The sequence below is a fragment of the Mauremys mutica genome, chromosome 5 (assembly GCF_020497125.1).
Source record: "Mauremys mutica isolate MM-2020 ecotype Southern chromosome 5, ASM2049712v1, whole genome shotgun sequence".
Taxonomy (NCBI): Eukaryota; Metazoa; Chordata; order Testudines; family Geoemydidae; genus Mauremys; species Mauremys mutica.
Window position 1 is genome coordinate 86,205,851 of NC_059076.1, and position 24,831 is coordinate 86,230,681.

At 40.2% G+C, this 24,831-nt stretch overlaps 1 pseudogene; it reads left to right on the forward strand.

Moving 5' to 3' along the window:
- The first annotated feature begins 242 nt into the window (after nucleotides 1-242).
- LOC123371779 lies at nucleotides 243-1,973 on the forward strand (annotated as a pseudogene).
- Nucleotides 1,974-24,831: the final 22,858 nt, after the last annotated feature.

The window sequence follows — 24,831 nt, forward strand, 5'->3', positions numbered from 1 at the left end:
ACCTGGAGCGCCTGGTCACCAATGGAGTCCTAATACCAGTTACCCATAGCTCATGGGCCACTCTTATCGTTCCAATAGTGAAGAAAGATGGCTCTCTCCGGATTTGCGGTGATTTTAAAGTCACTGTCAACCCAGTGTTGTGTGCAGAGCAATACCCGCTTCCCCGCATTGATGACCTCTTCGCAGGCCTGGCTGGGGGACAAAAGTTCAGTAAGATTGATCTGAGTCAAGCATATTTACAGATGCACGTCGATGAAAAGTCCCAAGAGCTGTTGACTATTGTGACTCATAAGGGGCTTTATCGATACTGTCGCCTACCCTTCGGAATCACATCGGCTCCCGCCCTGTTCCAGAGGGCTATGGACCAGATCTTGTGTGGCTTGTCAGGAGTTCAGTGCTATCTGGATGATATCCTGGTCACTGGAAGAAATGAAGAGGATCACTTAAAGAATTTAGAGGCTACCCTACAAAGACTGGAAGAGTATGGCCTACGAGTTCGCAAAGACAAGTGTGAATTCTTCAAGCCCTCTGTTGAATATTTGGGACACATCATCGATTCTGCAGGTCTTCATAAGGCCCCTGCAAAAGTTAAAGCTATTGTGGAGGCTCCCCCACCTCGAAATGTAAGCCAGCTACGCTCATTTCTAGGACTACTGAACTATTATGGAAAGTTCATCTCACAGTTAGCCACACTGCTAAAACCACTTCATGAGCTCCTTGGGCAGAACAAGGCCTGGAAGTGGACTGAAGCCTGTGATGTTGCATTTAACAAAGCTAAGGATGCATTGTTAAATTCTGAAGTTCTAACACACTTTGATCCATCCTTACCCCTGCAATAGGCCTGCGATGCTTCCCCTTATGGAGTGGGAGCGGTCGTGTCACACATTATGCCTTCGGGAGAAGAAAGACCTATTGCTTTTGCTTCACGCACTCTAAGCAAAGCAGAAACTAACTACGCCCAAATCGAACGTGAGGCATTAGGAATTGTTTTTGGAATTAGGAAGTTTCATCAGTACCTGTTTGGGCGAAAGTTTACTCTTCTTACAGACCATCGACCTCTGACATCAATTTTTGGACCCTACACAGGCATTCCCCCATTAGCTGCTAGTCGTATGCAACGTTGGGCATTGATACTTTCTGCACACACATATGAAATCAAATATCGGAAATCCACTCTGCACGGCAATGCAGATGGCCTCTCAAGGTTGCCTTTACCGGTCAAACATCAAGATAGTGCCCAAAAGGAAATCTTCTACTTTGAACAGGTAGAGAATACACCCATCACTGCTACTCAGATAAAGAAGGCAACCCGCGTTGACCCAGTATTATCCCAAGTTATGGACCTGGTGATGCATGGAAAATCTCGACAAACCTCTCCGGTCTCACCCGACCTTGTTCCCTACATGTCCAGGCGGATGGAGTTATCGGTCCAATCTGGTTGTTTGTTGTGGGGGAGGCGTGTCATTATTCCACCACCCCTGAGATCACAGATGTTAGAACAGCTACATTCCGGTCACTGTGGAATAGTGCGCATGAAGGAAATTGCACGAAGCTATTTTTGGTGGCCTAGATTGGACAGTGCTATTGAAGAGAAGGCAAAAGCTTGTATGTCATGTCAGAGTGTAAGAAATGCACCCCAGTGGGCACCCCTACACCCATGGGACTGGCCTGAAAACCCATGGCAACGTATTCACGTTGACTTTGCTGGCCCCCTTGAAGGAAGCATGTTCTTGGTGGCAGTAGATGCCCATTCTAAATGGCCAGAAGTCTCTATAATGCAGTCCACTACTGCAGAGAGTACTATCCAAAAACTACGAGGACTCTTTAGTCGTTTTGGTCTGCCAGAACAACTTGTGAGCGACAACGGACCGCAGTTCGTCTCTCAGGAGTTTCAAAATTTTATGAAGGCAAATGGGATACACCACATCACGTCAGCACCATATCATCCGTCCACCAACGGATTAGCTGAAAGATTTGTGCAGACAATGAAAAACGCTTTGAAATCAGCAAAGGGACAACACTCCATTCAAAAGCGTCTGGATACCTTCTTACTTTCCTATAGAAACACACCTCATGCTACGACCCAGGCTTCCCCAGCCTTTCTAATGATGGGACGACAGCTGCGCACTTGCTTTGATCTGCTGAAACCTTCTGAACCCAGACAAACTGTGCAACAAGTAAGCAATATCAAGTATCAGCAGCAATATCACGTAATCAGACAGGCACCCAGAGCAAAAGACCGAACCTTTAGCCCAGGGCAGCCAGTTTTGGCTCGGAATTATACTTCCAGAGCTAAATGGGTCCCGGCCACAGTCATCACTCAAACAGGACCTGTTTCCTATACAGTCCGGACTGCAGAGAATCTTACCTGGCGGCGACATGTAGATCAGCTGTTGCCAGGTCATGCCAGTCTTCAGGACCCATCTGCAGTTGAGGGGTCTGACTTCACCCCTCCTGGTGAGACACCGAATCATGAGTCACCTGTTCCTGACTGTTCTCCTCCATTACTGCCGGCAGCTGAGATACCCCTTTGCCCAGCACGAGCTGATACCACCTCCTCACCTATTCGTGCTGCGGACCCTGAGCCCCTAGTACTTTCGGGTGCAACAACACCAGAAGTTCGCCATAATCCACCTAGGCCTCCTCATTGGCTGGATCTTTAGTTAGGGCGAACCCACGGTTATGGGGCAAAATAATCCCCAGGGTTTAGCCGGGAATGGAGGCAGTCTACCCTCCTTCTCTAGTTTAGTGTGTGTTTTATTTAGGGGATGTTCTTATTAGGTGGGGAGGAATATGTTGTGTATTTGGTTGTCATGGGTTTTGTTATATGGCAACTGAGTTAGACTATTAAGGGATAGCTCAGCCGGTTTCAACCGGCTGAGTGAGCTCTCTGTGTCTGTAAATAAAATGGAGGTTTTGGTTAGCTGTCTGCTCTCTGGCCTCAAGTGATTGCTTCCTACACCGGCTGCCCCTAGGACTTAACATTCACACCCCCTTTTCTTGCCACCCCCACACAACTCAGTTTCTTCATCAAGGAAATTTTGGCTGGATTACAGTTGTATCATTTATGACAAGATAGCTCTTGTCATTGGTTTTACCTCCTTTTCTCTTGCAGAGTTTAATATAGAAACCTTCCTTTCCACCCCCCCAGATTTTTTATTTTTTTCAGAGAATTAGGGTGTTTCCCCCTTCAAACATTTTATAATAATGCAAGAAAAATAGCATCATGTACAGAGCATCACATAGATTTGAATATATATTCTTATTTTTCTATTCAACAAACATGAGGGAAGAATTTGAATAAGGTTTGGAAGTTGACCTAGCAAAGTGTCTGCAGCCCTAATTGGCAAATGTGTTCAACCTCCTGTCAAATTACCTAACTGATGTAGGAATTGACTGGGTCCTTGGAGGGCTGATTATGCCAGGTGAGCTCTATGAAAAAAACTCCTATAACATTCATAAAGGAGGTTTGAAACTGAAACAAAGTAAAAGCATGACAAAAATATGTCTATGTTGCTTACACAGGAATATTAAACACAGAGCAAAATTATAAACAAAAAAAATTAGAAGTGATGACTTGAAAGAAAAAATATGCACAAAGTAATGCTAGTGTTTTAAATAATGAACTGAATATTTCACAAGCCTTTGGTAATTAGAGTAGCAAAGAGGATTTAAAAATAACATTGGGATCAGAAAGTGAGTGCATAGTGTTTTAGATTCCCCAATTGGTAGATTCTAATATGCTGGTAATGGCAAGTGTCATAAAGCTAGCATGAAATTTTGTAGCGGGCGGGAATACCCCCTCAGAAAAAGGATATTTTAGTCCCCTTCAGGATTTCATTTGCATTTGATATATGTTCTGTAGTACACTGATCTGTTCTGGAACTTCTTCTAGCTAATTCTTGGAAGGATACAATGATACAACAGGCCTAAAGTAAATGTGTACTGATGAGCTAAAGTAGTAAAGTGGTAATTAATCACTGATACATTATAACATTATACACAACAGTATTACCTGTCCAAAATCATGGCAGTGCATTTTGCTAAAAGCATTAGTGAGATGTATATGAATTTACACCATAAGTGTTTGTGTGTATCTGTGTGTGTTAAAACTTCACTGGCCATATTAAAAGAAAGTGATTGTCAATTGATTTTCATTATAGGGAATTCTGTATCAGAATAAATAACTTTGAATATTTTATTCACATAGGGCCAAGTTGTGGCTTAGCTTGCACGGCAGCAGAAAGGATTAAGGGGGTATAATGTACCTGCTTATTCATATGTAGCTAGATAAACAGAGTCAGGACCACACAGCCACCACGCCCCTTTCATCACTGATACAGATGTAGACAAGGAGTGGTAAAGACAGACCTATGCCAGAGTGCAGGGAAACTATCGGCATAGTATGGTACTTCCACCTCAGAATAAGATGGGAAACAGGAGGCAGATGGTGGCTGGAGTGTCCCTTGCTTGGGGCTTATGGGAAAGCCTTCACTGAGCCCATACAAAATACCTTCAAGTCTTATTGAAATAGAACAATGGCAGTCACAATGAAACAGAAGCTTGATGGAATTAAAGAAACTATTACTCAGTGAAGGCTTCTCAGGGTAATGTACAGTAAGATCTGTGTCAGACCCTGGGTTTGAGGTGGTCAGGGTCGGGGTTGGAGTGGTGGTCAAGAACAGGTATTAAGGGTCAAAGCCAGACACAAAATTGATTGGCATCAAATCTTATGTAAAGAGGGTCATATAAGGTGTCTAAGACCAGGTTATGGGTTGCTGGTTATGATTATGCTGTCTGTATGTATGTATCATTTTGTAGTTGAAGTTATGAGTATTGGTTCAATACTGTCTGTCTGTATTTCAAATTTGTGCTGTGCTTCTGGGAGACATCCCAGACAAGTTGGTGTTAGCTCTGCCTAGCCTCCTTGATGGCCCATTAAGGACCATCAGCTACACGATTGACCCATTGAGAGGAAGCAGACATGCCTTGTAACTCAGCAAAATATGCAGGAACTTGCCCATGTGACTGCAGACTCCATTTTGCTGTAATTTTCCACAGTAAGAACAGAGAGGTGTTCTTACACCTGGAAAAGCCTGGATGCCTCATCTCCATCTTGTCTTCAATCCTGCTTCATACCTCTGGAGGGACTTTGCTACAAACTGAAGTTCTGCACAAAGGACTGAATGAGGGATGTTCCAGAGACTTGATTTGAACCTGCAGTTTACTCCATCACTGCTACAAGCCTGAACTAAGAACCTTGCTATTACTCTATGTAATTGATTCCATGTAACCAATTCTAGCTCTCATCTCTATCTTTTTACTTTTATAAATAAACCTTTAGATTTTAGATTTTAAAGGATTGGCAACAGTGTGATTTGTGGGTAAGATCTGATTTGTATATTGACCTGGGTCTGGGGCTTGATTCTTTGGGATTGAGAGAACCTTTTTATTGGGGTGTCTGTTTTCATAACCATTCATCCCCAAGACGAGTGGGACTGGTGGTGATACTGGGAAACTGGAGTGTCTAAGAAAATTGCTTCTGTGATTTTGGTTTCACCCCACTGGCTAACCACAAGTCCTCTTTGTCTGGCTGGTTTGGTTTGCCTTAGAGGTGGAAAAATCCCAGCCTTGGGCTGTAACTGCCCTGTTTAAGCAATTTGTCCTGAATTGGCACTCTCAGTTGGATCCCGCCAGAACCACATCATCACAAAGCCAAATCAGGGTCATAGTTAGAGTCAGGAAGCAGGCCAAAGCCGGGCTGGAGTCAATCCAGTCCCAGTGGTCTGGGGGTCAGGAAGTTGGTGCAGGGCTGGAGCAGGGTAAGAGAAGGGCACAGACATAGATGAAGTGGGCTGCACCAAGACTGGGGCAGGAACAAGCACAGGATCAAGGGCAGGCTGGAAGCCTAGGGAGTCTGTAATACCACAAAACAGTAGGAGAATTCCTAGTCAAGTAGTACTGCTGCACAGACTAACTTGTGGCTCTGGCAGTGAGAGTGAAATACCTATGCCTGGGCATCATCTGACCCAGGCATTGCCCAGGGATAGGATGCTGCAGCATGCCTGGCAGGTGAGCCATTGAAGGCTGTGCTGGAGGAGTGAGTCGTCATAGCTGAGTGAGCAGCCCTGGTCTGGCTGTGAGTTTGCCTCATAATCTTTGCCTGTATCTTTATGTTGGCTCTGATCATATCTTTGCAAGACTAAACTTGCATTCCTTGCTCACATTAAATTCTCATTGAAGTCAGTGGGAATTTTGAATGCCCAGTATGGCCCAAATTTTAAACTTTGCCTGCTCACTTCCAGATGTTGCCAGTCTCCACTGCTACTACTCAAAATCAAGTTTTATTAACTCTCTTTCATGTTTACCTTATATTTTGGGGTCATTGACTTTTATGTAAACCAGGAAGGAGAACTTTTCATTTACCTTAGTTCACCTAGCATATATATGCTTTGATAAGTACAGACTTGCTAGTGAAAAGGTTTTTCCATGTAAAGTGTAATGACAGATGTAATCTTCTTTTCTGTTTTTCTTTTCTAAACACATGTTCAGATAGGATTGCAACATTTTCTCTATACCCTACATTTATTCTGAAATAAAATACAGTGAAAATTATTACTTTTTAAATTTATTTTCTTTTCCCTAAATATTCAGTATATTAGTGCAATCAAACATTCCAATGCCTCTAAATAAGCCTCAGAAACAATGAGAATTGCTTTTGCATACATAAGATGTCTCAGGTTTTTTTTTAATAAAGTAATGCTAGTGACTATGTAAGGAAATATTTGAAGGGTGGGGAAAGGGTCACAACATCTCTTCTAACAGCCACCAGGATTGGGAAGAAATAGCCTTAATGAAATGTGTGATCTGAAGAATGAAGATGATACTGCCTCTTTGCAGGTTAGTGACATTAGCTGATACAGTGACACAATAATGTACTCAATACTTAGGCAATATAGACACCAAGATTATATGTGTTCCTATTGCTTTACAGCATACAGAAATGGGGGTCAGTGAATGGATGTTCAGCCTAAACCGGGCAGTTGGAGCGTTTATAGAGCCCGCTCGGATTCACCACCACATTATTTTATACCCTGGAATTCCTCTTGTCATATGCTGCCGCTCATCTCCATCCAGAAAACAGGCTTCTTCAGAATGAATGCCTGTTGCCTAGCAGAGAAATTGATGATGACTGCTTTGGGTAGTTGTGACCAGCAGGGTGCTTCTGCGGAATCTGTGTCATCATTTTTCCTCTGCTATTGAGCAGCTGCTCCATTCATTCTGTGAGAAACCTTCTTTCCAGATGGCATTTGGGAGATGGGATCAGGGTCTTCATCATGGGTAGTATTCTATTACAATTAAATGGAATAATTTTATGTGAAATGAGGTTGTTTGATGTGGGATAGATCATTCACAGACCCTTCAGATGTTCCTGTAAATATATACATTTTTAGGAGAGGAAGGTTGGGAATAAAATGAGCTGCTGCCTTTGGCACAATGTCAGAAAGTACATATTAGTAGAGGAGACCCCCACCACCATTAATTAATAAAAAAGATACATTGTGCTCTCATGTTGCATCAGCAGATACATTTTTATTTAACTGGGGTATTAATCAGTAGAATAAAAGATCTAGAAAGCACTTATCTCTCTTCCTCAGATGCAAGTGCTTTGCCATCATTACTGAAAGTGGCTTTTGTGCAATGAGCAGACTTTAAAGTTTTCATCAGTCCAAGGTTCTGTTCATTTTTGGCCAGTATTGATGAGGAGGGCATATACTGAAAAGACCACATCAGTAGTCTGAAGAATCTTCATATCCTCTAATGCTCACAGAGACCAGGACACAATGATGCCTGGGAAATTTGGTACAGACTATGAACCAAAAGAGCTGCAAAATTACTGCAAACCGTGTAATTGTGGTTGTATTTAGCATAAATCAGATGATTTGACAGTGTTCTCCCTTACTCTTCTAGATATAGGTAGTTTGTTTAGATTGTGTTATATTGTAATTTTACAACTAAAATCAAATTCACACCTGGTATAAACTCCAATAACTTCAGTGAATTTTGCTCCCAGATTCTGACCTCCCAGTGTGCTCTGTCAGGAACTGTGATGGGAATGACCAGGTCTAGTGCTCACAGCCATAGCAGTCAGTTCTAGTCAGCAGAGTCAGCGCTTGAATCAGGAGTCCAGAGCAGGACTGGAATGAGGCTAGGAGATGAGAGCAAAGCTGGAGCAAGAGCAGGCTAAGGGTTGGATAGTCTGTTGCCACTGTGAGACAGGAGAGACTTCTAAGCCCTGAAGTGACAGCAAGCATGCTGATCTGCTGTTTCTCCTGTGAGGCTTATACATCTGCCCTGAAAATAACCAGACCAATTCCTGGCTTACGTATTGCATACGAGTGACTCATCACCTGGCATGCTCTGGCTCACCTGCATGAGTTACAACTATTTGCAATCTGCTTTGGCTAATCATGAATTAATTTTAATATATTGGTTTTAACGTATGGCTTGAGACCTACCTGTTTTCCTCTCCCATGACACACTGCCATACCTGTGATCCTGGATGTTCCTGAGCTGGAGCATTATTAGTACAAGAGAAATGGTGTATCTGGCCAGGTGCTCTCCACTAGGACTCTGGGCCTTTGGAATTTGCCCTTCACCTCAGGGTCCACAAATGCTAGCATTTATTTGCCTTCAGCGCTCTCTGCAGGGCCCTCCATTGCCTGTAAGGAGACCGTTAATAATGGTGTGCGATTGTGGTGAGAATAGTTTGGGGAGGTTGGTTAGCTTTTCTTTTATTTATGTTGCTGCTGGGTTATTTTGAATTCACCATTTGACCTGGGATAATTGGCAGGTCTGTTTATGATTTAGTATATTTGTACTAATGATTCTCCAGGATACCCAGAGCACAGATGGGCAATCTTTTCTTGCAACCCAGAAAAGGTGTGAATAAATGTATATAGGTTTTTTCAATTTGTGTATGTATGTAATGATATTACTGTGGCTAATGTGCTCAGCTCTGGAATCTCTTAGGTGTGTGGCTCAGTCATTCCGAATATACTGCTTTCCTTTGGCACTCCTTTCTAAAGGCCAAATGCTGAGCTACTTAGGGCACGACAGTTCTAAGCCAAATACAGGTGTGCCGGAGAGGACAGAGCTCAAGGGGCGTCCCACCTGGCACCCCATGCAGGGATGTGATAAATGAAGTGTGTGTGGGGATAACTCCCTTTCACGGACATCCAGCTAGCCAGTTAGCTACAAAATCCCTGTTAGTAGCTGTTCTTTACTTGCTTTACCTGTAAAGGGTTAAAAAAAGCCCATAGGTCAAAGGAAGGGAGTGGGCACCTGACTATAAGAGCCAATGGGAGGGCTAGAACTTTTTAAAATTGGGAAAAAACTTTCCCTTTGTCTGTCTGTCTGTTCTCCCCGGAGAGAAGACAAAGAGCAGCAATGCTATAAGAATATTGTGCCAAGTATGAAAAATCATTAAATCATACCTAGAAACTACTTAATTGAAATCCCAGATATGTAAGTAGATCAGAAAATGTCTAGGAAGACACGATTAGGTTTGTTTCTTTTATTTCTGTAAGGCTTGTGGACTCCTCTATGCTAACCCCCCAGTGCTTTTGTTTGCTTGTAACCTTTAAGCTGGACCTCAAGAAAGTTATTTTAATGCTTAATCCTTATAAGTGGTTCTTTTAAAAATCTAGCAATGGTCTGAGTTTTTAGATGTATTTTCTTTGTTTTTCATAAAATTTACCTTTGTTAAGAACAGGATTGGGTGTTTGTGTCCTAAGAGGTTTGTGCATATGTTGTTTAATTAGCTGGTGGCAACAGCTGATTTCTTTTGTTTTCTTTCTCAGCTCTTCCCCAGGGGCCAGGGGGGAAGAGCTTGATGGTACCTCACAGGGAGGAATTCCCAAGTGTACCTTCCTGGGTCAAAAGAGTTTTTTTGCACTTGGGTGGTGGCAGCATCTACCCATCCAAGGTCACGAAAAGCTGTAACCTTGGGAGTTTAATATAAACCTGGAGTGGCCAGTATTATTTTTTAGAATCCTTATGGGCCCCCACCTTCTGCACTCAAAGTGCCAGAGTTAGGAATCAGCCTTGACAAGGGACAAGGGGATAGTTCTATTATGGAACACTAGTACTGCTCCTTGACAGCACCACTGCTATCCAAAGAAGTGTATGTATGAAGGATCTGAAGAAAATAATAGGATACAGCCTTGTATGAGCAAACTGCAGAAAGTCCTAAATTGACATTCATGTTCCTTCTCAGCCAAAGCCCACCCAAGTGTGCTTGTAATTGTATGTTTTGGAGGTTCGATTTCATAGCTGCCAGGCACTTGTTTTTCTGAGTATATGATCTTATTAGGGAAAACTCCCTAATGATACATGCAGCTAGGTATTTAAACAATATTCAGCACAGAGTGTTGAAGATGCCCATAATCATACCTAAGCATTAAGCTGATAGTATTTCCATTTTCATTTGTCAGCATGTTATAGACAAAGAAAAGGTGAAATGTATTAAAAAAGCGAACAATTACAACCAGTTCTTAAATGAAGAGAGAATGGTATGGCTTGATATAAAATTCATTAACTTTAAAGACAAATGGGATAAAATAATTTAAAATGTTCATGTTTAATTGATTTGTTCATTTGCTATGTATGAAATTTATTCAGGGATTAAATTTTCACTATCTCAGATGGACAGCACACCCTATCTCAGGAATTAATGAAATTACATATAGCTTCAGCACTATGCTTGCAGTTTATAGCCCAATATTTTGGTTGCCTAGTGACCTGATTTTTTTTTAACTTTGAAAAGCAAGGAAAAAAGGAAAACAAACCCTGTACTGTGTGTTATGTAGTGATGAAATGTGTACATAAAATATTACCTTTGCTGACTGGTATGTGCAGTTCAGCCAAATTCTTCATTAATTACCCTTGTAGTGAACAGGAAACCAACTTCATTACTATAACAACTAAAGAAATTGTGGGATTTTTTCCACTAGGTCTTACAGTGATGAATACTGTCTACTGCGTTGTTTAAAATATTTAGATTGACTTCATGATTCTGATGTAAGGATAGAATGTTAAACAGTTACAAGCACAGTCATTGTGATTTATTTATTTTTTTAAAAAAGCTACTGAAATGCCATATATTACATCAGTTTATTTCCATGAAAACCGTGAAATATTTTTTTTAAATTGTCAGTTTTCCATTCAGACATTTACAGTGTTTTAAAAGGATGGTAAGTTGCCATATTATGATAAGGAATTTGTCTAGTGATTGTGGATCTTTTCTGGCTTTCTTGACAAATCTTGCACAGTCGGAAACATATGTGCTAACATTTACTGCTGTAGAATTGGTGTTAGCATACTAATTTTCTTTTTATTCCCTAATCTAAAATCCTCAGAAATTTAGTGAGTTAAACTTTTCTCCTCTACAATTATAAACCAAAAATGAGACTAAAGCAGTCAGTTTTTCAAGCACGTCTGTAATCTTTCCTTTTATTCTGATTTTCTTTCTAAGTTGAAAATTAATAAAATAAGTTTGTTGCTGTGCTACATCAGAGCTATGCAAAACGCTAGTAATTAAACCGGAGCCTCTGGCCAAGTTCACTAAGACTTGTTATCCTTTTGGGTGGCCATATTTCAGTTTGTGATTTGGGATGAAAAGCATATGAAACCCGGTTTTTTTTGCCCCCCCCCCCCCCCGCCAAGCAAAACTCAGCCTGTTGTTTGGGAGGTTTGCATTTGAGGCTGGAGAAGTAGTGAAACCATGTAAATCTGGTATTTGTCTGTTCCCAATAAAGTTCTTTTAGCTGAAATTCATCCTTGGCTTACAGAGTTTGGGGTTCTTCTGAGGACAGAGTTAGCCCTATCTTTGAGGCACAATGTGCTGTTTGCATCATGACCCAGTTGAGCTCACAAAATACTTGGTTTCTATTTTGAACACTCAGACATTGCTGGCTTGGGCAAGTTTCAGATTTCAGCCCAAATCATTCTCTCAGTGAGTCCTATAAAAATATACTAAATATTAGCTGATTCAAGTCATTGCAAGGTAAGCGTTCCATTCCCATTAAAAATAGTTGCTTTTTCTGTCACTTCGTGTTAGTGTACAGTAACTATCCAAGCATGAACGAATCCTCCAATCCATTTTACATTTTTCTAACTTCAGACAGGAATAGGGGTACTTAGGGAAACATCTAACCCAATACAAGATGCCGTAACTGGTTGTGGAAATAGTTAAATATATGTTTTTAAAAAATCGTTATAAAAGTAATGGAACACAGATGTAGAAATGAGTGCCGTGCTTATCAAGACAAGAGATCTCATGTTGGAACTAAATTTAACTTTCATCAGCTGCTTTGTAGTTTTTATATTTGTCATTGATTTGAAAATTGATTTTAAACTTTGACATAGAATTAGGTTTGAAATATGTTTTCAGTATCACCTATTTATTAGTTCCATTAACAATGTATATGATAAGACATCTTAAAGTTGCAATTAATCAAAAGATCAAAGCCTCTTCTTTCTTTTTATTTCATCCAGATATACAGCACAGTGCAGGCTGGTCACCCAAGGATGTACAGAATGTTCTGAACTATAAACAATATTTTTTAATGAGTCACAGATTAATGTTTGGTTCAGAGTGTTTTATCTGAGCAAGTTTATTTTCCATGAACATTCATAGGGACAAAACTTATCTTTTCTGCTCATAAAAAAAGCTTCTTTCTCTGTTTCATGTTTACTTTGCATAAAGAAGTGCTTGTTTTCCTATAGATACTGATTGACAAGTACAGGGAAGGAATCCAATTATTAGTGAAATCTGTAGAACCTGAGAGAGGCAGTGTGGCCCCATAGCTAGACCACTCAGGAGACTCAGGTTCTAGTCCTGGCTTTGATAATGCTTTTCTGTGCCTCAGTTTCCTCATCTGTAAAATGGGGATAATTATACTGATCTATTAACAGCTCATCAATATCTACAGATGAAAGTGATATATAAAGATTATTATTATTATGAGTCCATTATTAGTATCCGATTAAAAATCCACTAAAGTCAATATGATTACTCCCATTGATTGAGCTTTGGCTCAGGCGCCCAAAGAGGCCCAAATATGGTTGAAATAACATTAAATTTAGAAGTTGCCAACATGTTTAAAATAATGTCTTACAGTTTTCCAACCTCTAGTCCCATCTTATATCAATTTTACCAAGTTTGGTGCAAATGCTTCTTTTCTCAAGATTAAAGTTCACTTTTCATAGACCTCCATGTGAGTAAGGGCTTTGTCTACATGGGTGTCAATCTATAGCACACTAGCTTCCTGTGCACTAACTACCATGTGGACTTTGCAACAATGCACTTAAAGTTCCATAGTATGGTACATCAAAGCACACTATGGAACTTTTAGTATTGCGGAATACTAAATACAGGGTAGCAGGGTCCACTCAGCGATTTAGGGCATGAACAGTCACACCCTAGCATGCTGTGCATTAGTCTCTGTATGGAGAAGCCCTAAAACTCAGTTGCTTGGCTATTTATCTTCAGTGCAAAGTTAACTTGAGTCCCATCCACACAGCATACCTGTCCCAAAATGAATTTGTTTTTAAATTGAACAAATGTTTTCTTAAAATGTTTTTGTTGAACTTGACAGCTCATTAGAATACATAAAAGCTAGAAAAATTAAAACAAAGGCATCCAATTCACATCTGCTTATCTAGTTATTGTAGAGAGACTATGCTTTTACTATTTGTTTGGCAATAAACAGGCAGTGGTGTGAGTTAAGGATAGAATATGAAGTTGTAAATTTACCATGGCTTATTTGATTAAATCAGGCTCACAATAATTTTTTAACTGGGCTTGGATTGGGTGGTATGTGGGAGGATGGCATACTGGTACCTCTACCAACACGTCATCTTGTGCTCCATGAGCTCAGTTATATATATATATATAAAGTCTCTAGGTGTCGAGGTTGTGAAGAAAACCTTAAAAGTGTGAACCAAATGCAACTGAGTTAGTGAAGTCTACCAGACTCTGGAAAAATAGGTCTGAGAAACATAAACTGCCTCATACATCTCACTGAGGTATTAACTCTGAAGCCCAGTGACAATGTTTTAAATATCAGCAATAGTAACTATTTTATTGCTATTGAAAGCATGTAAGGAAAGAGATGAGAGAATTACAGATAGACACAAACTACTGTGAGTGATGTCCCATTTTGGCACCAGGGTTGGGTGATATTTGGAAGAATACCAACTCCTTATTTTCCCTCAATTATGGAGGAGAAAGTCAAATGACATTGGTTAAAATGCATTTGTCAAAAGATGAATACAATTTTCTTTGTGAATGACTGTCATTTAGTATTCTTGCCATACAAATTCAGGCACTTCAATTCCTGGCTCTTGCTAATTTTAATTTCTCTGTTCCTCAGTTCCCCACCTGTAAGCTGGGGTAATATTTTCCTACATTACAGTAGTGTTATGAGGATAAATTCAGTAATGTTTGTAAGATACTAATGATGAGGATGGTATAAGTACATATGTATATAGAGAATTTTAGATTGAATGTTCAGACTGACACACATGCTTCGTTCCATGGTTCAAGTATTCCAAATTACTTGAGAGAAGATATACCGTAGCAGAACAGTTTGGGAACTTTGAGCATGAGGAAGAACGGAAGATAGGCACAGTATGATTTCTTCTGCTGCTGAGTACAGCATGCTCGTACAGTGTAAACAGACTTGTTCTACTCCCCATTTTTCAGCAGTGACAGAAACAGCAGTTCTGTGACTCACAATTTAAGAAATTTTGAAGACTTCGGTCAAAAACTGCTTCTATGACAATCCAGCTATATGTTTAGCAATCCATTTATGGTGGACAATCTTAAAAACTGTCCATTTACATGTTCAATGGGAAAGATCATTTTGTCCTGTTCTTTTCAACTTAGCTTTTGAATTGCTAAATTGCCCATTAGCAAGTACAACGAGGCGTCCTTGTGGCACCTTAGAGACTAACAAATTTATTTGGGCATAAGCTTTCATGGGCTAGAACCCACTTCCTCAGATGCATGAAGTGAAAAATACAGGAGCAGGCATAAATACATGAAAGGATGGGGGCTGCTTTACCAAGTGTGAAGTCAGTCTAACGAGATAAATCAATTAACAGCAGGATACCAAGGGAGGAAAAATAACTTTTGAAGTGGTAAGAGAGTGGCCTATTACAGACAGTTGACAAGAAGGTGTCAGTAACAGTAAGGAGAAATTAGTATTGGGGAAAATAAGTTTAGGTTTTGTAATGACCCAACCACTCCCAGTCTTTATTCAGGCCTAATCTGATGGTATCCAGTTTGCAAATTAATTCTAGTTCTGCAGCTTCATGTTGGAGTCTGTTTTTGAAGTTTTTGTTGTTAAAGAATTGCCACTTTGAGGTCTGTTATTGAGTGATCAGAGAGATTGAAGTGTTCTCCTACTGGTTTTTGAATGTTATGATTCCTGATGTCAGATTTGTGTCCATTTATTCTTTTGCATAGAGATTGTCTGGTTTGGCCAATGTACATGGCAGAGGGGCATTGCTGGCACATGATGGCATATATCACATTGGTAGATGTAGAGGTGAACAAGCCCCGGATGCTGTGGCTGATGTGATTAGGTCCAATGATGGTGTCCCTTGAATAGATATGTGGACAGAGTTGGCAGTGGGGTTTGTAGCAGGGTTTGGTTCCTGGCTTGGTGTTTTTGTTGTGTGATGTGTAGTTGCTGGTGAGTATTTGCTTCAGGTTGGGGGGCTGTCTGTAGGCGAGGACTGGCCTGTCTTCCAAGGTCTGTGAGAGTGAGGGATCGTCCTTCAGGATAGGTTGTAGATCCTTGATGATGCGCTGGAGAGGTTTTAGTTGGGGGTTGTAGGTGATAACCAGTGGTGTTCTGTTACTTTCTTTGTTGGAACTGTCTTGTAGTAGGTGACTTCTCGGTACCCTTCTGCCTCTGTCAGTCTGTTTCTTCACTTCACCAGGTGGATATTGCAGTTTTAAGAATGCTTGATAGAGATTCTGTAGGTGTTTGTCTCTGTCTGAGGGATTAGAGCAAATACGGTTGTATCTTAGAGCTTGGCTGTGGACAATGGATCGTGTGATATGGTCTGGATGAAAGCTGGAGGCATGTAGGTAAGTATAGCAGTCAGTAGATTTCTGGTATAGGGTGGTGTTTATGTGACCATCGCTTATTAGCACTGTAGTGTATAGGAAGTGGACCTCTTATGTGGACTGAGGTTGATGGTGGGATGGAAATCGTTGAAACCTTGGTGAAATTCCTCAAGGGCCTCCTTCCCATGGGTCCAGATGATGAAGATGTCATCAATGTAGCGCAAGTAGAGTAGGGGGTAAGGGGACGAGAGCTGAGGAAACGTTGTTCTAAGCAAGTGTATGTTCAAAATGGATGTGAAGCATGGCAATGACCTCTGGCCCAGATCCTCAGAGATAATTAGGTTCCTAACCCTCAATAAAATCAATGGAAGCTAGTTGAGGTCTATAGCAGGAAAAATTATAGCTGGTAGACAAAAATACAAAGCATCTTGCATTTTTTAAAGTGAACCTCTGGTACTAAGATTTGATTTTAAATATTATTATTCTTCATGTATGTATTAACGCATGTCTGCTGAAAACTGCCTGTAAAGAGGATGCCTGTGTGTGGTCTAACTTGCCACAATGAAAGGATAATTTGATGTGTGCTGAGGGGTCCACTCCGATTTTATATTCACTCACTGTTAGACCAAACTGCACAAAAAACTTGGCTTGCAGAACTATGATTGAATGATGTTTTTCGTATCTCAGCTTAGTGTTGTTACCTTATCTGCTATGTTTTTCAGAGTCAGGGGTTAATTGCTCATGTCTAACCACGTTTCTCCTTAAGTCAGGGGAGGAGATGGGATAGTCTAATCTAGCTTTGTATCCCCTTGCCATTAGAATAGAGTGTACCCAAATCTTGTATAATGATCTAGGATTGACTGATATAAATTATCTCAAAACAGATTAACAGGCCTAATTTTCAGAATTTAGAAAAAATACAACAAAACAACCAACCACACCTAAATATAGAACTTGGAAGTTCTCTTCCATGTAAAGCTACAAAAATGTGCCATGGCTTCAGAAAAATGCATTGCCTTAGGATAACAATGACATCATAGATTAGCAAGGCCATAACAAAGGTTAGAAACATTACTGTTGCTAATTTTTTTAATTGACTGGGCTCTGAATATTTTTTAGTGCAATTTTTTCCACAATAAATTCTAGTTGAGGGCTCATTAATTTTCCCCATGATTCAACAGCTACTCTGTCTCTACAGTAACTAGTGACTAATCTGGGATTGTCAGTGTTTCTGGAATGAAAAACAGTGTACAACATTTTCTTTTTGGTATTCTTCATTGTTTGCATACCATATGCTTCCCTGGATGGACAAACATGTTTTATAATTCAGTCTCCCTTGTACATAACAAGGATATTATTTATAGAAAAAAGTTTAATTAAACTTTAACTTATTCTGTGAGTTTGCAAACACTTTTTAAAGTTTGACATTTGCAGAACCATGGTGTTACAGGATTCAATACAGTCCTTTCCCCAAACTTTTATGTCTTGCTGATCTAAACTGGGATCCTGGGGTATTAAATAATTCTTTCATGAATGTAACATAAGGCCTGAGGTCAAACTAGATTATCATAATGATTCTTTCTGGTCTTAACATCTATGAATAAAACTTATGAACCCGACAGAGTCCATCCTATGCATTTCATTCTGGAACTGAAGTAAATCTGGAGTCACTCCACTGAAGTTACCCTACATCATTGCAACAGATCAGAATCTGGTCTTGAACTGGAAACATGAAAATAGATCTGAATTTCAAAATGGTTTATTTACTATTAGCTTTGGCCCAGATTCTGTCACCCCTATTCACGTTAGGTAGTACCCTGTTCTGCTAGTAGCCTCACTGAAATCAAGAGGATTACTTGGGGAGAATGGTGCTGTCCACATAAATAAGGGTGGTAGAATCTGGCCCTTTACTGCTAGTAATAATTACCTGATTATTTTTTAGAATAGTCTTTCAATTAGCATCAAGTTTATTTTGGTGAGTGAAAGAGGAAGTTAAGGTGGCAACTCTTGATTTTGTTTCTGAGTCATACAGCAAGGCTGATCATGAGCTGTTTCTGATGCGCTATATCCTCAGATGCTATTTTCTTTGATTCCTCATTGATTCAGAGAAATTTCCACACTTTTATCCATCTGAGAACAAGATTTATGCAAATCCACAGGAGATTTACATTAGATGCATGCCAATTTCTTAATGAACGAGAACTCACCATTCTGCCCTTTAAGCCTTCCACATTTCCTCTCTTGTATCAAAGTTGTTTTGTCCCTTGAGGTAGATTACACAGCTTCTGTGCCATTAAATAAAGCTGCACTTTTTGAGAGAGTATTCTTGGCACAGGGGGATTTAAGGTGGAATGTTCATTTACAAGGTTATTTCTGTTTAGTGTTTGTATAGCATAAAAATGATTGTTTTTCTCTAGATGCTTATTGTTGACTACAAGGTAAGAATCTGATTATTTTTGAAATCTAGAGCGAATACCTGAGATACCTTATTTGAATCCACACTTAGGATTTTCTTTGACTTCAATGGACCCTTGGTGAAGTTGGTTAATATCCTAAAACCAGTATCCTCTGGGAAAAGCCATTCTGTACACTGTTCGACTGCAGCACTCAGAGAACACAGTATGCTGACAGAAGGTTAGCAGCTGTGTTTTGAAACAGTAGCTAAAGAATTTTACCTCCCTAACTTTGCCTTAAAACACTGATAAAGTTCAATTATTCTATTTGGACACAGTTATAAATGATAAAAGTTGCATAATATGGACAGAATATGAAGGAATAAGAGGAGGTGGCATAAGTTTACCAAGCTGCCGCATGTGTCTAGAGGCATGGTTTGTTTTCTGATTCTGTTAGTAGAATACATTCCAAATATCCCCATGTGAATCTGAAAGATGAATCAGCTTAGTTGTTACACTGTGTAACCAACTGTATTGTTTATTAACATTAGAACTCTTGCTCTAAGAAGGGAGAACAATAAAGATTGGTAGTAATCCTCATTTCCCCATCCCAATATCTCGATGCAAAGTCCGTATAATAGAGCGTGTAGCTTCCTAATGTTTCAGAGCTGTTAAAAATCAGTTTCACTAAGTCAGTACTCATAAGCAACCATAAAAATTCAGGTACAGACCATGTCTGACAGAGGGAAAGCATTTAATAGTTTTTAATAGTGAGAAAAATAGCTACAAATTAATGCTATCAGATACTATGGTGATAGGCACTTTGGAAATGCTAATGGTGAGAGACAAATGGATACAAGTGTAATGTCTGTATCAGCCAGGCTCTGAATCCTCATTTTTGTTCCAGAAAGTGGTTTGTTGAATAAAGGGAAATTAGGGCCCTTGTATTAAACAAGGTTTTGATATACACAATGGATGTATAACTTTAATAGTTGCAGCTGCTGATCCATGGCTGCAACAGTACATAACTTGCATATAAGAAAAATTTGGAAGCCTAAAATATTAATGATGAATTTAAGATGGCTATACCTGCTTAAACAATGCCCAGTCTGCGACTGCTTTGTTGAGTCCTTTGTATTTCCTATATAATTGTGTTCTAAATTAAAATGAATGTCTTTCATTTAATATGCATGAAAAACTTACACAACGGTCTACAAATTTACTCCAGATGCATACTAACTGCTAGAATAAGCATTTCAGAATACGGTTTTACATAATACACTTATCTGCTTCATTTGGCTATCCCCATAAACTCAGTACACTCCAAGCATACACAGGTTGTTAAGTACATTTAAGGATTTTAGAATGAAAACCAGAGCTGCAGTTATCATTAAAATGAAGTGCTGATATTGGAGTCAGGCCACACAGAAGTGTTTACCCAGTGCTATACTAGAATTACAATTCTTCCCTTCATTTAGACTTTGGAGAATGGATGGATCTGATGTGTGTCTCATTGGAACCTGACATTTGAAGTCCAAATGTTAAAATGCACGTACATACTAGTCTAAACATGCAGTCTGCTTGAGCAGGATGGGGAAATACTATATCATCGGTCTGGCAGGTTACAAATTCTCTCTCTTTTTAAAAAAAAACCCTGTGGATTGTGAATGCTGGACATCCAGTGCGGCATTACACAGAATGCTATGAGCTGACAAGTAATGTTCAATTAATTGATTGCAAAGCCCTAATGCTTTGTGAGAGAAAGGATCATCATCACACAGTTCCACTTTTGATGGTCTTTGCATCCTTCGATGACATAAGAGAATAGAACAGCTGAAATAACACCAAGCCCAAAGACTAAGAAATAGTACAAACTGATAGACTATTAGAAAAGTCTATTTTTCCCTCTAAAAAAGATGGTTCTACTCACTATCAGAGTTATTTTTAAAGCGTGTTTGCTAATTGGTTCTTGAATATATTCTACTTTTTAAACCTACGTGAAATACTTCATAAAAATGTAATATTTAAGTGAAGGAGCACACAGGTGAAATCAGATACTTGCCCAGCTCTATAGCTGGGCATAATGCACACAAACATGCACACACACACACGCACACATAATTTTATTTTAGTCTTCAGCATGCACCACAAGAAAGATCAGACTTTCATATTTTAAAATAATGGAAAATATTTCAGTTAGCCATAAGAACCAGTTTGTCATATCACCATAAACCATCCACACAGCAACCCCGTAAAAATAGCAGCTGTCCCCACCCCTTCAGGTCATGGGAACTCCCCTGTATCTTAATGTATTTGTGTTCAGAGTGGAGCAAGACACTGCTCCTCCCCTACATGCCCTTTTCAGGTCTTTAGGGGAGTGTCTTGTGTCAGCCCCACTGCAGCAAATTCCTTGTGAAGTAGTTACCTTTCTATGGCCCACTGCCCTACCCAATCCACACAAGTCCTTTAAGAGGCAGGATGTCCCTGCTCTCATTATAGCTGCAGAAGCTAGGGGAAAACATCTATTCACACTTCTAGCTGGGTCTGTTGTGTAACTGCAGCATTTACACCCCATAATCTTTTGCTCAGTGGTTATAGAGCTTTCCAGGGTTCCTTATCAACTGCAAACTAAGAAAGGAAAGGCCCATAATTCTTACTATGTGGTAGCCATTTTGGAGCCCCCAGTCCACAGACCAACAGCAGAATTGTGGGGGCTGGACATGCCCAGGGAGCTCTGACTGCTGCAGATGAACTGAGAGGAGGAGCTGGCTCCACTGCAGAGCCTTGGTTGCATGGCAGCAGTCCCATCTCTGCTTCCTGCTGCAGCTCTCCTCTGACTGGGGGATAGGATTGTCATTTGGGAAGGAACTGTGGTGGCTGCAGGACAGGTATGTGCTGCCTGGGCACAGACACTGCAGGCTGAGGATCTGAGGTCTGGGCTAGGGGACAGAACCAAGAATCAGCACAAGTGTGTGGTCTATTTGAGCCTGCACCAAATGAAAAAATTGGTCACAGCCCAAAGAAAAGGAGTTGTCTTACTCCAGAACTATGGAGTCGAGGCTGGAGAGGTCACTGGAACTGTGACCAATGAAGATAGAGTTCCTTGTGGGCATAATCTGGGATTTATGCCATATTCCCATCCACTGTTCTGTGCAACAATAGTGTGATGCTTTAAACATTATTAAAGGCACTGTGCAATGGTGTAATCCCTGGATGAATTCCTGCCTTCCCAAAGGCTGAAAGAGTTTGGAACAACCTAATAGAGAGGGGATCCTCCTCCCACAACACTATGGAACCCTCAAGAGCTCTAGATACTGACTGAGGCATTATGTGTGTCTTTGGCCTAGTATGGATGCAGTATTTCCCTCTTCGATCGAGTGAATCCCCATCACCTGCTAGAGATGGGAAGAGAAAAAAAACAATTGGTGACATGCTTCACACTTGTGGGGCGACTGATAGATTGCATCCTGGCCAGAGGGAGAGGAGGTAGGAGATGAGCCTATACCTTAATAACAGACTGAGGGAGCTCAGTAGGGAAAAACTGCAGAGAAGGCAGGATCTCATCTAAGAAGTAACCCACATATGTAGGTTAGGCTCATGAGCCAGGGCCTGGAAGGATCAGGGACAGCCCTAGGGGAAGCTACTGCAGTACCTGGGTAAGGGAGGCAGTGGGGGAAAATCTGCTACACAAGAAGCAATAGAGGAGGAATTTGCAGGAGCAGGTTAGGCTCCTGGGAGTGGAGGGAGAGGGCTGGATATAGTGCCAGTAAAAATACTTCACTAGAGCTTGACCTGGGTGGAAGACTTACTTAAATGGACTTTCAGTTGGACCTTTTTGTTATCCTGGAAGAGGTTTTAAACTTTGTGTGACTTGGCCTGAGGGCCAAACCTCAGAAGAGGTAGCAAGAGATGGATGGGCTGCAAATGGTGCATGAGCTGAGGATTATGACATGTGCACCCAGACACAAGGGGGTGCACTTGTGATGAGTATGCTACATAATGCGCCCTTTTTTCTACTGCTATTCTATTAGGGGACAGCACCCTCTGCCCTGTATGGAGTGGCAGAGATGGAACATAGCAGTTCCAGTATTGCTATCCTCAAGAGTTCATGAGTCAGTCCCACCCCCCTAAGAAAACCCAACACAGGCAGATTTTTCTGTTATCCTGAAACTTTTTTGTTAATGAAAGCTGAGATTCTCATGTGATGTCTTGATTCTAACAGTGTGATAAAAATCACAAGAATTGGCAACATTGCTGCTCAAGCCAGGCAGCCCTTCTAAAAATCCTGCTTGAGTGAAAGAGTGACCAACCAGTATCCCCTGAAGATCTAGCAAGATGTACTGGGGGCACCTATCCCAGGAAAGAGGTGTAAGGTGAGGAAACAAACATGCCTTGTCGGTTGAAGATTTACTATATAATGGAGAGTTAGAGCTCTCTGGGGAGGAAAAACGACTGGAGAAAGCATCTGGGTGTCAAGGAATGTATCCTTGGAGCTTTGAGTTTGTGTAGAATCCAATCAGACCTGCACCCCAAGGGGAACTGAAACCAGCCACAGGAAACACACCCAGGAGGATCTAGTCCACATGGCTCATACCAACTGGCTCTAGCTCTTCCACAGCCCAAACTGTGGCCTTGCTTCATCCATCTGTGAAATGGAGGATAACAATTCCTTCCTACTTCATGGAGTGAGGATGTAGTATCTTTCTACCCATGTAAAGCACTCTGAGATTCTGGGATGGAGCATTCTGTAAGTATAAAGTGTTGTTATTTCTATGTAACAAATAGCTCATTCAGCCACTGCAATAAATCTGTATTTATCAGATTTCCCGTAGTTTCAAATCAGTTTTCCCTGGAAGGTATGAAGACCTACACTTTTGAGAGCTATTACAGATAATAGCATAACCCCATTCTTTGCATTTTCACTTAAATGATGAGCTTTTAACCACCATTACATACATCAATAACATTTATTCAAATGCACATACTCAACTGTATTCTATTTATTTAGTATCTTTTGCAGTTGCTTTCAGTATATTTGGCTCTCTGACCTTCAGGCAGTTCTCATCCCCTGGAGACAAAAGTACTTTTAAAGAAATTAAATACAAATGAAATAATCAACAAATAGGAGAATCAGAATGGTCTTCGCTTGGGTTGACATACTAGGTTAAAGAAAAAAAAGCCATAATGGAACTGTAATTTAAAGGGTAATTTCCTTAAAAGGACCTCTGGCCCTATCAAAGCATCCAGAGATCTGTTTCAAATACTGAAACAAATAGATTTTAAAGTGGATGAACACAGTATATATATACTTTGTTGAAATATGGAGTGTGTAAAAATTCTTTTTCCATTATCCTTTTGATGTAACTGCTCCATTGTCTGCCCGATAAAATGTTTTCTTATTGTACTTTGAGTTTTCTCAATTCATCCCTCCTTAAACTCACCTTCAACAAAGAAGCTTGACTACGTCATATGTCAGAGGATCATCCTAAACTTTCTACTCACATCTAAATCTTACACAATGCTTCAGTTTGACATGGCCATATTTTGGGGGACATTACCACAAAAGGAAGAGAGGGACTAAAAGGAAATATAGTGATAGATGTCCATATTTACCATTGGTACTAATACAACAATAAGAATTGGTGAACTTTGAATGGCTTGGAGATTTGGCTAATTTTCTATAAACACTCATCTTTCGTAAGGTCTGGCAATCAAAACTGGACACAATACTCCAGTGAGGCTCCATCTGTGCTGAGTAGAATGGAACAATTACCTCCCATGTCTTACTTACAACCTTCATGTTAATACACAACAGAATGGTATTAGCTTTTTTTGCAACTGCATCACATTGTTGGCTCATTCAATTTGTAATCTGCTATAATCCCCAGATCCTTTTTGGAAGTAATACTGTCTAGCCAGTTATTCCTCATCTTGTAGTCATTTATTTGATTTTTCCTTCCAAAGTGTAGTACTTAGCACTTGGTCTTTATTGAATTTCATCTTGTTGATTTCAGACCAATTTTCTAATTCAGCAATATCCTTTTGAATTTTAATCCTGTATGCCAAAGTGCTAGCAATCTCTCCCATCTTGTTGTCATCCTCACATTTTATAACCATACTCTTCACTACACTATACAAGTCATAAATAAAAATATGGAATAGTACTGGACCCAGGACAAACTCCCATGGCACCCTTCTAGATACAGCCTCCCAGTATGACAACAAACTATTAATAACTACTCTCTGAGTTCTGTTTTTCTATCAGTTGTCCAACCTCTTTATAGTAACTTCATT